The sequence below is a fragment of the Perca flavescens genome, chromosome 13 (genome assembly GCF_004354835.1).
Source record: "Perca flavescens isolate YP-PL-M2 chromosome 13, PFLA_1.0, whole genome shotgun sequence".
Classification (NCBI taxonomy): domain Eukaryota; kingdom Metazoa; phylum Chordata; class Actinopteri; order Perciformes; family Percidae; genus Perca; species Perca flavescens.
Genome location: NC_041343.1, coordinates 29984970 through 30000548, shown reverse-complemented (window position 1 = coordinate 30000548; position 15579 = coordinate 29984970). Strand labels below are relative to the sequence as shown.

The 15579-nt window shown below is 43.4% G+C and overlaps 1 protein-coding gene across 4 annotated transcripts in view; it reads left to right on the top strand.

The window, feature by feature from the left end:
* Positions 1-15579, top strand: part of sgcd (sarcoglycan, delta (dystrophin-associated glycoprotein)) — a 323072-nt gene that overhangs the window by 99600 nt on the left and 207893 nt on the right. For 2 of the 4 annotated variants that reach the window (XM_028595709.1, XM_028595711.1), the window contains one exon: positions 13621-13682. The exons of 1 other annotated variant lie outside the window; for it this stretch is intronic. The gene's annotated coding sequence lies outside the window, so the exon portion shown is untranslated. Of the gene's footprint in view, positions 1-13419; positions 13683-15579 lie in introns of those variants that run through there. One more of the 4 variants, XM_028595712.1, reaches the window with a different exon arrangement.

The window sequence follows — 15579 nt, the reverse complement described above, 5'->3', positions numbered from 1 at the left end:
ATAGACTGTAATAAATATGGACGTAGAAACCTACGGGTGACAACACCCGTAGGTTTCTGTTGCTCCAATTGGACAGCACAGCGCTCTTAGGTTTAAGTCATGTACACTACCGGTCAAAAGTTCGGGGTTACTTATAAATTTCCATTCCACTCCATTATAGACAGAATACCAGCTGAGCTTTTTTTTAACCAGGGCAGCAGTTTTCAGATGACATTATGTGCTTACATAATTGCAAAAGGTTTTCTCAGTTTTTTTAAAATGATATCAGATCAGTATACAGAATGTGCCTTTGGAACATTGGATGAATGGTTGCTGATAATGGGCAATGTAGATATTGCATTAATGATCAGCCACCCACTCAGATCAGCTGGTATTCTGTCTGTAATGGAGTGGAATGGAAATTTCAAAGTGACCCCAAACTTTTGACCGGTAGTGTATTTGTTACTCTTCATAAAGAATTGTACCTAGTAGTGGTAACAAATGTACAGCATGTCCATTAGTAGTCAGATGATGTTTCACCGTTTGCAGCCCTTTGGTCTTTGATTTGTGATTGGGGAGTCGGCACATTAATCGAAATTAGCTTTCAATTTCAAAATCAAAAGCAGGATCGGTGATTCTCCCCAGTCTTCAACCCCCCAACTGGCCTACTTGTATGCTTACAAAGAAAAAAAAAAGAGACCACACAGTGGAGCTTACGGTAGCCTGCATCTGCACTTTTCCAGACACCATGGCACCACTGTCGGATATGACGGATAAACAGACAATGCACAACATCATTCCTGCTTCACTGAAGTCACCGGAGTGGCAAGATGGCGCCACCTCCAACATGGCATCGTGACTTTGCGTAAACATACACGCTACTTTCCTAAAGCCAAGTGGCGTGTTATCTGTACGTATTTTGAGCTATCCATGTGCATGTCTACGCCGTATACAGCGTCGCCACTGTGGTGTGTATAAACGGTTGGGTTTAGGAAAAGAACATTGGGGAAGGTTTAAAAAAAAGATGAGGCTTTCCTGGGTGAAAGTCCTGAGTTTTACCCATCCACCACCCCAACCAACATCTGTCTGCAGACTTCTGTCCTTTCATAGTACTCGCTACTGCGACAATTCACACGTAATGTAGGTCAATGGAGGCCAAACTGCGTTGATAAACGCGCTAAAAAGCGATTATGCGTCTTGATAACACGCCAAAATGGCATATGAATTGGCGTGTCATACATACGCCACTTTATGAGATCAGTCTGCCACCTCAGATACTAACTAACTAACTAGCATTACAATAAACAAATATATTTGACTAGGAAAAGAACATGGACACAGGCAACTCTTCTATCCTCATTTAGAACAGGATCTTGTTTATTTTTTTTATTCTTTTTACAGGTGAGGATACTCAAGCTGTTGTTGTAAAGCACCCTTCTGCCATTTCAAGCAATACGCAATATCGGAATCTATCAGGCAAATTGCACATATCACATTCCCTGCTGCCCAGATGACTTTCTTCTAGCACCCTCCTCAGGGCAACCAGTCCACTTTGTAACGCAAGACATTTTATAATCTATAAAATAGACAAGATTGCCTTGTTCAACATTGTTCGTTCTTTCCAAGACGGTGTAATGAGGAAATATGGAGGCCTCCTAGGGGCAACTGAATGGACCTTGCAGTTTTGGTCTTGTTTACATAAATAAAACACTAATCTTGTAGAAAAGTGTAGAAAATGATAACAAAATGTGGAAAACATACTAAGGGATAATCTACATTGCGGTATTATACTTCATCCCCAAGATGGTTTCTACTCAAGCAGAGAATAGACACGAGACCTTTTGCTGGGTGAATAAGATCCCCCACCCATGCACACACACACACATTCAAACAGACAAGCACACAATGTTAATGTTTTTTATTTTATTGTGTGTGTGTGTGTGTGTGTGTGTGTGTGTGTGTGTGAGAGAGAGCGATAGGTGGAGTAAGACTTAAAACCCCAAATTGTTACATGAATTCTTTGTGCCCATAGTTAGTGCTGTAGGCATTTGCAGAGGAAGATACACACACACACACACACACACACACACACACACACACACACACACACACACACACACATACACACTGCAGCCATAAAGCCAGTCAAGCCTCCTCTCTGCGGAGCTGTAGCGCTGCGTTCAGCTTTGATACAGCTGGTAATAAGTCATCAGAGCTGTGAGAGCTCAAGGACCCAGGAAGGTTTATTATTCACGTCTTCGCACGACGGGAGGATCACTGACGGCTCACGATTTACACCATCACACACACACGTACCGGATGTCCCCGTGGTGAGTGTCCAGGGGACGTCATCAGGGTGTAGGGTTCAGTTCAGTGTAGGGTTCAGACTTTGGTGTCCCACTGGGGAGATGTGATTTGCAGACAAAATTCCACACAATGTATTTTAATGCAGTCATAAAAAAAAAAAAAAAAAAAAAAATAAAGAAGTACAACCAAATACGATCCAATGGAGTCTCATACAGATCATGAAATTCCTTAAGGTACCACATGTCCGGGTATTGAGAACAAGTACAACACCATGTGTGCAAATTGAGCATCCGAAAAGCTAAAACTGACCGATCCCAACAGAAAAAAAGTAGTACTGTTTTCTCCAGTATTAAAATCGATGAAGTCGAACCAGAGGCATTGTCTTTTTTTTTTTTTTTTTTTTTACATTCCTTTCTCCTTACTTCAACACCTCTATTAACTGCTGAGATGAAGGTGTGTTATGTAAGCAGCGATGAATGTATCGCCGATACTCTTAGCTTCAAACCGAGATGAGGACCAGGCTACAGATGTTTGAAGTAGTAGTAAAGCCCGCCTCTTGCTTGATTTTTGATTGGCTGCCACAAAGGGTGGTGTATTCGCTGTCATGAACGTGTCATAAACGTTTATGTCATAACGCTTCTTTTAGTAACGGTCATTCGGTTTTTGTCATGACAAGTTCTGGTTAGGGTTCATGCGTCATGACCGTGTCATGTCACTCTTATATAGATACCTTCAAGTAAAGTGTTACCGAATATTTTACCTTCCATTACCGTCAAACCCCCAGAAATACAAGAGACGCAAGAAATAAGTGCATACCAGCCAAAAAACAGGTTTTGCTGGCGACGAGTTTCTAGTGACGCTGCTCGGTGTGATCGGCCCCCTAAACTTCGCCGAGGTTACGGTCTTGTCTGATTTGCTCAGGTTTGAGTATAACTCAGGTTTTAACACACACTGTCGGAACTCTGTCAGAGCTGCAAAATAAAAGCAAAAGCTACATTTGGGTAAAATACGATATAAAGGGTGATAAACATCTAAAATAATGAGCATAATGCTGGCATATCTATCAAATCTTCTGCCCATTAGTAGGCTGTAAATGTGGTAGGCAGCCGGCTATTAATAACTCAACCACTGTTCCTTAAAGCTCCGTGGACTAATTAGAAAATACTGGTGGATTGTGTGTGTGTGTGTGTGTGTGTGTGTGTGTGTGTGTGTGTCTGTCTGTGTGTGTGCGTGGGTGTGTGCGTGAGTGCTTCAGACCATCAGAGAGGACATATTTTGCAAAGTGAGGACATTTCAGCCGATCCTTACCTCTAGAGTAAATGACTTGGTTCAGGTTAAACTGCATGCATGGACAGTGGTGCCTGGAATCTCCCGTACACATGGTTGTATACAGACATGAGGAGCAAATGGACGGCAGCCAACAATGATGAGGTAACACAAAACATTTTGTTTTTTCATCATATTTTTACATCAGAAGACATTTTTTTTTGTGACGTTGCAGATTGATTCTGCTCTCAGTTCTCACCCCAGTGTGTCTGAAAGGATGCAAATCCTAGTATCCCGCTTAGATATATTGACAGAATCACATCGTCAGATCGTGGATGCTTATTACCCCGTTCTTCCATTTATGAAAAACATAAAATGCATAATTTCATGTGGCAATGAATTCAATGTCAACTGTGCTCCGGGGAAGGCAGCATCGGCGCGGCGGATGGCCTGTCCAATATTTTGATCCAGACTGTACATCTCTGCTTTTACATGGACAAAACATTTGGTTAAGACGCTGATGATCCCTCAAAGACGCGTTATACTTGCTTCTAGGCGTCCCGCCCTACAAAGTAGCCTGATTGGTTGGGGTTAGGCATTGGCCTCGAATCTCTTGTGTGGTCCTTCGGGTCACCGGGACCCAAAGGACCACACAAGGGTTATGTACTTTGGTTTATTTTGTTGAGAATTGCTCTCTAAACCCTGTCTCTTGTAAAGTAAGTACAGTTTGTTTCTAGAGCACATTTAAACACAGTTTAAGCTGACCAAAATATTGTACAAACGAGCACTAAGGTGCGGTATTAACCATTGTTTTGTAACCTTAACCACACAAGGGTTAAGGTTAGGATAGCAGACTGGTCATGGGGATAGGACCTGAACAAATCGGGTTCCGTTACCTAGCGTAAGCATGGACGCCTGGCAAATAGTAGCTTGTGAATGCTATTGAAGGGCGGGTCTTGCCTAGTAGTTGCGCGGGTTCCGTAAAACACCCCCTAATGTCTTAGGTGATCCCCTGAGATTTCATTTAGTGCCACCAACCTGTACAGTACAATATCCACTTGTCCAATGCAGTTGAAGGCAAGATAGGTCTTAAACTAAAACTGATGACTGAATTCCGTCCTGTCCTAATGTACTTTGCGATTAACACACGCTGCATGTTACTCTAAATTGTTTGCCTTTCTCATGGTAGTTAAGTTGTCTCAAATTTTCATCCATCCAGTAACCGATTTGACCTCACGGTGCTGCTTGTGAGGCTAAATACTTTTTAAGAGTAGTCCACACAGTAGTTACCAGACAAAATGTTTAGGTAGGTGTAAAAGCTGCAGGATGAAAAGGTTGATCACCATTTGTTACACAATAAAGATGAAAAGCTGAAAAGCTTGTCTTTTTTGGAAATAAAAATGATTACAGTGCGATGTAGGATTATGAAATTAATACACATACAGGATTTTTATGAGGTCATACTGTGTGTGTGTGTGTGTGTGTGTGTGTGTGTGTGTGTGTGTGAGGTTAATTGCCCGAGTTTCGCCTCTCGACTAATTAAGCAGGTAGGCGGTGCAGATCGGGAAGTGCCTGCACAGGATGAGCTGATGGCCATTAACACGCCTTCTGCCTCCACTTTAATCTTTCTTAGCTGGATAGAGAGATGGATGCAGGGAGAGAGAGACGGAGAGAAAGAGTAAAGTCTGTGGAGCTGAGAAAGTGAGAGATCGAGAGTGACCTAGAAATTGAGAGACTGGAGGGAAGGGAATGAAGGTTTAGATGGAGAAAACAGATGGGATGCTGCGAGATGGAGTAAAGAGGATGGAAATCTGAGCAAAGAAAAGATTTCGGGGGATGAAAGGAGCAAAACAAGGGTTACATCAGAGCGCGTCGGTGATATGCCAGCATGGCCGACTTAGTCTTAGTGTCAAAGAAAAACCCATCATCTTGTATTTGGGCATATTATGAGTTTTACCCAGATGCCAAAAGCGAGCCGAAGGATATTACCCATATTACACCTAGCCTATCTGCAGCAGGGGTGTGCCAGCGAAGGAAATGCAGACTACCATTTATTTGCCCACGTGGGGGTTCACCATCCATCTGAGGCTGCACAGCGGTTTGCAACATTTATAGTATATAGAGTGTGAACATTTTATTTAACCATTACTTTTTTTTATTTAAAAGCAACGTCTCAACTGTTCCATACAATAGCTCCCTTCTAACCCTCCCGTTGTCCTCGGGGTCAAATTTGACCCATTGTCAAAAAGTTTAGGTAACACTTTAATGAAACCAAAACGGACTGGGTCACACACACTGGGACCCCTTTTGTCGACCTGGGTCCCTTGGTTCAATATGTCAAGCCAACCGTTACCAATTTAGGGGTTAAAATTGACTCAGATATTAAAGGGATAGGCCACCGTTTGTTGAAATAGGGCTTATCACGGTCTCCTCTAGCTGTAGATAGTTCGGCCAACGCAATAATTGTGCATGCATTGTTTTGGTCCGGTGCAACACCGGCAGCGCCACTGCTAGTTAGCTTAGCGTAGTGAATGGAATCCTATGTTGCCGGTTAGCATGTTGTGAGTAAAAGTGAGCCAACAGACCAAAAAACAAGCTAATTAATTGCACTGAGACAAAAAATGCGTTGGCCCACCTATCTACAGCCAGGGTAGACTGTGATAAGCACTATTTCAACAAACGGTGGTGTATTCCTTTAAGCTTGACAAACAGATTGGGGCAGTGGATAAAGCAGGCTTTTTCAAATTTTCGGCAGTTAGCCAAAATAAAGCCGATTCTTACTAGGCAGCACTTTGAGACAGTAATACACGCCTCATCGTCACATAATACATGCCTTAAGTCGACCCAGCGTAGTACGAGCGTAGTGTTTGGTGGGAAAAAAATTCTAAAGTTCGGCAGAATTAGAACCCCGTCAAAAAGCCAAATATTCGGCCGAATCCTGGATTCGGTGCATCCCTAATCTTCACAGAGATGTTCTTTTGTTTTAATGTTCTGAACGTCATGTACTGTACACGGACACTCTCTCCTTCCTATTGAGGGTACATCTTTTGGCTGCCACAAACATCTGGAACAGTACAAAATGTAATCATGCATATCTTATTTCAACCCCACGTATTCATTACTTTGACGCACCCTTGATGCCCCATTTAGTAATTAATGAAGTCAGTCAACATGAAAATGAAAAATAAATTGGATCTTTTGGTGCTGAGGGTGAAGTTTGTGAACCGTACTACAGTATCAATCCCCCTGAGTAGGGCTGGGTATCACTCAAAATTCTTCATTTCCGTTACTGATACCAATACCGTGACTTGGATACCGGTTCCTAAACAATACTTATACCAATTTTATAAAACATAAAGAAATTACAACATTACATATTACGGCACAAATCTTTTCATTTATTTTTCAGCTCTTACTACGTGAGCCCCTTCTCTGCGTAACGACGAGTTTTTCCTGCCTGTCTCTACGACGTGTGACGCCTAGGGTTGGGCATCGAGAACCGATTCCTACTTGAAATCGGTTCTGCATTGGAGTCGTTCAGAGGATTTGGTTTCAAATCCGATCATCGCTTTCCAATTTAACACGGGCCAGTTTTGGTTTTCCGAAACGGCCAGGTGCTTGTTGTGTTGCAGCCTTGGAGCTCTAGCCTAGAAATCTAGACGCGCTCTAGGCACTCTCCGTTGACTTGCGAGCTGGAAAAAACAAACTCTAGTCAGGCCAATCACATCGTGTATAGAGTCGGTGGGCGGGGCTTATGGCTGCTGCTGCTGGGAACAGCGGTCTTCTGGAAGACTTGGAGTTAAGCTTTTATTTGATATAAGAACGGCACTGAAATCATTGTTAAAAAAGGAAGATGTGTTTGGAATTTTGCCGACTGGATACGGCAAAAGTTGAATCTATCAACTAGCTTCGCTACCTTCTTCGTTGCTCTACCTGGTTGTAGAGCTATTCTAGCTAAATGAATTGCCCCTCGGGGACAAATAAAGGTCTTGAACTTGAACTATTACGTGCAGAGGGAATTTGAAAGATAACCGTTTATCCCGCCCCTCGGATTGAGCTCCGTCAATGGTGAGTTCCCAGACCCAACATCTGGATGTGGGTCTGGCTTCTCAGGCTATTGGAGCACAGTAAGCAGCGCTCTACTGTAGCGTGGCTTTATTTTACGTTGAAAAGGCCCTGTAAAACTGCAACCCACCAATGAATCAAAATAAAACTCTCCTCTTTTTTGTGAAAATAGGCATGTGACCCGTTTCAACTCCACCCCTCGGGGGAATCGGAATCGAGAATCGATAAGAACCGGAATCGAAAGGAAGAATCGCAATTGGAATCCGAATTGTTAAAATCCAAACGATGCCCAAACCCTAGTAATGCTAGACAGCCAATCACAAACATTAGTGCATGCTGCATGCTTATTGGCTCTCTGACGCTAATGATATTTACTGGAGGCATTTTTCGATACTCAATACTTTTAGAGGCAATTCGCTCGATGCCTAAAAAGTGTCGGTACCCAGCCCTGCCACAGAGTGTTGCAATCCTCCATTGCTGAGTTGCGATTCTAGTCTCTGCCAGCGGGAACAGAAACCAAGTCTAAATGTGTATAGAAAACCAATGGCGCCGGGGTCATTTCATGTGTGTGCGCCGCAGATAAATGCTCAGAGTGTGTCGGGGCGGTGTAGCTTGATGGCTTTGCAGTAGCTCATTTCTCAGCCACGCTCGCAGGATGTTTGCAGCGGTCAGAGTTTCTGAGTCCTTTTGAGCCCTGTGCGCCATCAGCTGCTGCTTCTGCACGCTACCCAGGAAATTGAAGCCTTCCTTTTTCCTCCAAAGAGTCTGCTTGTTTTTTTGTTTTTTTTTTGTTAACCAATCCTTTGTCAGTTAGAATCACATCCTGCCCTGCAGATGCAGAGTCTCCCGCTGGGAACATTTTCTCCTTTAGCTCGTTAGTTTTGCCGGTTTGTTTCTGTTACGCAGTTGTTTGTCTGTCAAGCGAGTCGTCAGGATTTGTGGATGTTTCTCAGTTAACTGCTTTGGGTTTCCTGACTCGTGTATGACATCCAGCTCACAGCACCTCGGTGCTAATAACTACGAAGATGCAGACACAAACGCCTCAGTTTCTCCCAAGGACTGCTTTGATCACTAGGAAAGGCAATAAGAGAACGTCCCGATTTCAGATACTAAACTAAAAGATCAAAAGACAAGCTGCTCACCAGTGTTTGCAGATTTGCACGTGTTTGCCAACACTCTCAGCTGAACCTTGGACATTTAGCAGTACACAGGATCAGATGCAATTTTTGGCATGCTATTTTAACAAGCAAATAACCTACAAATACACAGAAACTGTCTGAGAACCCGAGAAGAGAGTGGGTGATGAGGTTAGAAAGTAGGCGTCTCTCATCGCTACTATCTGGTTGAATTCAGTTTATTCTCTTGGCAAAACAGGTGCATGACAACTTTGGAGGCTGAAAAAGGTCTGAACAAGAAATGGTAGCCCGTCCAATAAGCACAGTTTTGCCAATCTGCAGGTGAAGAGGCATTAAACATTTATTAAGCCTAACTTTAGACACACAGGGCCCTATCTCGCCCACGTCGTTTAAATAACAAATGCACCTGTGCCCATCTGTGCGCCCATGGGCGTGCTGGTCTTATAGGTAGGTGTGTTCAGGTGCATTCTGGGCGTATTGCTGTCTTGAGGCAGCAGGAAGTGGTCTCGCCGCTGACCAACAAAAAGGGGTCGAAAAATCAAGCTCTTCCACTTAGCTGCCCCCCCTAGAGGCCTGGAGAACTTCCGTTGTGTAATCTGGATGCAACATTTTATTTATTTTTTTTGCATTTTTTTTTCCGGGGATTGTGTACTTTTTTTTTGCATTTCTGTATTTGCAGCGCGTTTGTGTATTTGGTTGTGTTGTGTGTATTTGCACCGCGTTTGTGTATTTGGTTGTGGTGTGTATTTGCACCACGTTTGTGTATTTGGTTGTGTTGTGTGTATTTGCAGCGCGTTTGCTAAATGCGGCACTTGTGTTGTCAAATTTCTGAAGGTGGTTTCTTAATTTGCTTGTGTTTTGTGTATTTGCGTGCGTTTCTATATTTTGTACAGAACGCACTTAAGGTCAACCCTTTTCAACCATGCGCCCGGCGCGCGGACCCTGTCTTTCGCCGTTAAACGAGCAAAAGTGGATTCGTACACGCCCTAAATGCACCTGCGCCAGGCGCTTCATGCCGTGCGCTTAGATTGTTAAAATAGGGCCCCATAGACTCCTTTTCACCCACAACAACTCATCCTTGCGGGGTTACATTGTCTAGGTGAGCTAGGTGTCCCGCTTGACTCGACTTTCCGAGGTCATTACTAATTAATGGATGTACTTGTGTTTTTAAGAGACGCTGGGTAAGGTGCCTTTGGCGTTTATTACTAACGCAAAAAGTCTCCTTTAGCGCCTCCATCTAATTCAGTCTTCAGCTTATTTGAGCTTGGTCGGAACTCTTGGCTTTTTCCCCCACACGTTTTGATGTATCAAAATGACATATTTTATTTTCAGATATTAAATGATCTCAAAGGGATTATGGTTTTTCCACTATACTGACACAGCAGCATTAGATTACTCGTGAAAAAAACTCTCAAACGCATACATTACTAATTATTTGGAACATTACTCGCTCATTTCTGTGCCTTCTCTTCGCATGATGGTTTAGAGAGTGATAGCACAAACACATGCAGCACTAACACGATAACAGGTAGTCAGAGGGAGCAGCTGCCTCTGTGAAACTATTCGGACAGAGGATACAGTTTTTAATTTCAGCCCTCAGCAGATCAGCGCCACCCTTCATTAACCTGCCTCGACCCGCTCATTAATTCCCATTCGTGCTCTAATTGGGCGGCGGTGTGTGTAACGGGCGCTGTATTCTTGTGCTCTCCGTGTAGAATCGAAAAGCAATGATTAACAAAAGTGACATCGCTGCGAGTGTCCTGCATTCCTAACTCCGTCTCTGTCAGCAGGACCGGCCGTGAGCCACATGTAAATGAATACTTTTTCATAAAAAGACAAATAGTTTTATATAAGCTCGCTGCATCGCAGCTAGGGTTGGACATCGGTTTGGTTTGAACAATTCTGATTCCGATTCTTTACTTTTGATTCTCGGTTTGGATTCTTTGAGGGGTGGAGTTGAAATGGGTCAAATGCTTATTAGTTCACTGATAAAAGACTTTTTATTTTTATTTTCAATCAATGGTGATTTACAGTTAGGGCTGGGCAATATGGAGAAAATCAAATATCACGATATTGTTGACCAAATACCTTAATATCAATACCGCAACGATATTGTAGTGTTGACTATTGGTGCTTTCACAAAATATTTACACAATGAGATTTTTGATAAATAGCCTAATCATTAGTAATGTGGATATAATGACTAAATGGGTAATGGCAAATAATAGAACAGTTGCAACAGTCTGGTAAGTTCAGAACATGACATCACTTTACTGTAATGCAGCCTTTAAATCCAGGAAAAGACACTTATGCCATTTTACGATATTACAAAATCTAAGACGATATCTAGTCTCATATCACAATATCGATAGCTCTACTTAAAGTTTTCCCTCTTTCAGTGTAAAATAAAGCCACAACTTAGAGCACCGCTTACGGCCGCGACACATCAAGGGCCTGGAAGTACGGCGGCCGCCACGGAAACAAACACTTGCGTGTGTTAAATTTGGAACCGATGATCAGATTCGCGGCGTGTCCGAATGATTCCAATAAACGATTTCCGATGGAATCGTAATTTTTCAAACAATTCCAATTTGGAACCGGTTCTCGATGCCCAGTCCTAGTTATTAGTCTGTACGTTGTTTGTTGAGGAAATCAATGCATATACAGTACCTTTTTTACACACACACACACACACACACACACACACACACACACACACACACACATATATCCTCTCTTATGCAAATACACACAGACTGCTGCACACAGTTTTCACTCTCGATAATATTCAAAGTGTTTGCATGAGTTGCCTTTAAGTAGAAGCTGCTGATTCGTCCACATTTTTAAACCTCCATATGCTGCATGGCTCCGCTCCACTGAGCCGCTAATTCCTCTCACTGTATTTTTATTCCCCAAACTAAAAGGGAATCATTAAAGGTCCAGTAGGTAACTTATACAACTAACTGTCATATTTGATGAAACTGACCCTATGTTCCAGTAGAACTACAGTACATGAAGCAGGTCATTTAAAAAAAAAAAAAAAAAAAAAAAATCTGGCTCCCTGTTCAGATGCACCAATCAGGGCCACGGGGGTTGTGTAACTGCGTGTCAATCACTGCTCATGCACACACATTCATTTTCCCTTGTGGGGGGAGAGGCTTAGGAGACCGTTTTGTTGGGCTTTAGCAGAAAGGGGGGGAGGGACTGAGAAGTTTCTGCCGCCCTAGGCTTCACTACTTCATCTTACAGTGCTATAGTGCTTCTGTTGATACTTGGACTCACATGGACAATTTGTCTCTTGTCTCGCTTTGATTTGTAAATCGGGAAGACAGGACCGTGAGTTTGCAGTGTGTTTAGCGATTGTTGCCGTAATTCTAAGCCAATAAAGCGTGTTCCGTCCGGTGGAGAGGACGGCAAGGTAGTGTTATTTTTAGCGGTTCTCACCGTAATTCTAAGCCAAGGAAGTGTGTCCGTCCGTCGGGTGGAGCGGACGGCGAGGTTGTTGTGTTTTTAGAGGTTATACCGTAATTCTAAGCCGAGGAAGTGTGTCTGTCTGGTGCGTGTGAGAGGACGGCGAGGTTGTTGTATTTTTCGCGGTTCCTACCGTAATTCTAGGCCAAAAAAGTGTGTCTGTCAGTTGGTTACAGAGCTCCGCGTGAGCACGGGCTTTTATGACTGTCAATATAGCCAGCATCTACCGTTAGCTACTCCGCTGTGCTGATAAGTAACGTCCTATATATTGCACCTTATAAAGAATTTAACCATGTTCTAGTACAGGGGTGTCAAACTCAATTTCACTAAGGGCCACACTGGAAAAAGAGAATTGCATCAAGGGCCAGACATGTATAGTTTATTCACATGCCTTTATTTCATCGAAAATGTCAAATATCTTTGTCTCAATTATTGCATGTCTCATATAGTCTTCTCACTTACAGTCTGGTCCACATAAAGTCCTGAAAAAATGAGCAAAAAGTTCCAAAGCCATCCTAGAATTTAGAAAATCAAGTAAAAACAATAATTACATTTTCTAAGTAGGCTACCACCCAGCTGACTCACAACAAGCTTTTTCACAGCTGGAATATGCAAACTCTCTGCTTCTGGGGGAATTTCCGAGTCTCACAGTCAGCAAATTTGCCAAATTCTGCTTTGAGTGTCGTGTAATTGCAAATTGAAGAACAGTTTCCCATGTTTTTGGTTTGGCGCACAACTAGGTGGGCCAAAATATATTGTGAACGTAGATTGATATGAGGGCCGGATCAGAATGAGCGAGGGGCCGGATTTGGCCCGCGGGCCTTGAGTTTGACACGTGTTCTAGTAGAAACCCAAAGAAATAAAAGTATGAACCTGAAAATGAGCATTATATGGGAATATAACCGTGATGGTAGTAAAGTTAAGAAAATACTGCATAGCAGCATCAACACAACAGTGAAGGGACATCGGTTGATGAATGGGGTTTTTAGCTTTTTTTAATATGCACTCGCTGGCTTGCAACGTTGCCAAACGACCAAACCGCAGCAATTTAACATGAAAACACAACAAAAGTCCACGTAGCACAACGTTACCTGAAACGAGAGCTCCGAGAGTTGAAACGACCACCAGAGCTCCCCGAAGCTTAATTTGAAAAGGATTTTTTTTTTTTCTTTGAAGGAATTCTGCTGAATCCGGTCCCTCGGTTCTTTCCCGGTTCGGCCTTTTTCTCTCTGCAAAGAAATCGATGACTGCAGGAGATCGGTGCACTGATCCCGCATCAGCACACTCTTATTGGAGAAACTTGGGAAATAATAATATGGGCCTGGGAGGAGATGATCAGCTTAGAGGCGGCCCATCCTTCACATGCTGACCGTATCTTTCTACCTCCTCATCTCAGGTGATTAGAGAAATCCCCCGGACCCTGTCAGACACCCCGCATCAGCACACTCATACACTGAGGTGAGTGTGTGTGTGTGTGTGAGTCTGCAATCTGTGCCTGCATGAACAGCAGTTTGATGTGTGTTTGTGTGTCTTTGTTTTTATACTGCATGTCTGCTTGAGTGTAACTTCCCTATAGGGTAATATCGTTATTGTAATATTCAACACAATTACCACATTTTTCTCATATCGTGCAGCCCTACTAGAATACAGTACTTAATGAAATGCACTGAGATACTTCCCACTTCTGGTGACGCAGTGTTTTCTAAAAAGTGAAGCGGAGCAGAAAAGCACAGGTGCCTTTACTCAGCATCTGCTCCGGAGCGCGATGGGAGCCGCTCGCCTCTTTTCTGCCGGCTCCGTTTTGACTGGTGCCGAGTGGATACAAAGGCAGAGCGCAGTCAGCCTCAGTCTGCCACACACTGTCACGTTGCCAGAGGAGCGGTTAGACGGATTTCACAGGTGTTTCCTAAGGCATGACAACAGAAAATGGCTTTATGAAATCAAATAAAAGCACAGCGAGAGGCGGTGCCAGGAACAATAACAAAAAGCTGTCCTGTAACGAGACGTGCCATGCGTTGACGTGTTGGGCTTACTTTGCTGCCAATTGGACTGTAACGTAAAAGAAGAATGACTTCAACAGGAAAGAGGTTTGGAGGCAAGCATGTCAGCTGCAGTGTGCACGCGATGTGGGCCCATTTGCAGACATGTCCCCAACAAAATTAGTCAACTCAGCTGGGACAATATGCTTTTGTCCCGATGCGATTCTTTCACAATACATGGGTGCCGATTCTATTTGTATTGCAATTTTCATTTCGCTAACAAAATAGATATAATGGTGGGGAAAACCCTGCAAAGATAGACCTGATACAAATTGTGGATGACCCAAATAGACCTGTGGTTGTGTAAACGATCTAAAGTCCCACTTTTTTTATTTATTTTTTTTTACTACTGACGACTTCTAAGAAGGCACTTGGTTTGCCCTCCCCTGGGGAGTTATGTTTGGAATAAAAAAAACAACAAAAAAAACAGGTTGTCAAAAGTTATAAGTAATAGCTTGGAGAGCAGCTAGTACACAGCTATTATAGCTTAGCTTCATGAAATCCCAATTTAGTTTCTGACAGTATAATGGCTGAGAAAGATCGAACAGTGATTTTACTGCACGATAGATTGGGGAGGGAAAAAGAACTAGAGATGAAAAGATGTGAGTCGGGAGAGGAACGGGGACGGGGGGGGGGGGGGGAGTGACAAGCGAAGAAATGCAGACGACCGAGGAGGAGAGATAAGTAAAGAAGTAGGCTGAGGGAGGGAGAGGGGGGAGGATGGATGGATGAATGAATGGTGGCGGAGAGAGAAACGAAGAGATTAAAATGTGTAGGGGAGGAGAAGCAGAGGTGGTGGCAGGTGGGGGAGGATAAAGTGGAGAGGGACATATGACGGTCCGGGCAGAACTAGGGTTGGGGATCGTTTGGGTATTTTCTGATACCAGAACCGATACTTTTACAACGGTACCGATACTTACGATAACGGCAGCTGTAGACTGTACGTCCCGGTGTTGGAATCCTCTCCAGTGAAGTACAGACACACTTTACACCGTTTAGCTGTCAGCGTTTTAACCGTGTTTAACTCCCTACGGACTGAGCTACTGCCACCCCCAACCTGCTGCCAAGTGAAACGTTAGTGTTAACTACCATTACATGCAGCGATGTCCTGTTGCCTCTGTGCAAACAAAACAAAGGGGAACGAGAAACAAATGCATGAACTCCAAATTGTCTCTGCCGCCACTCCTGTGACAAACACAGAAAATACTAAATCATTTAAATCGAGCAACAAAATGGTGAATTCTGGGAGTTCAGCTGGGGGGGGGGATTGCATCGAATTAAAAGTACCCCCTGATCCCTCCGTGTTTCCTGTAAAA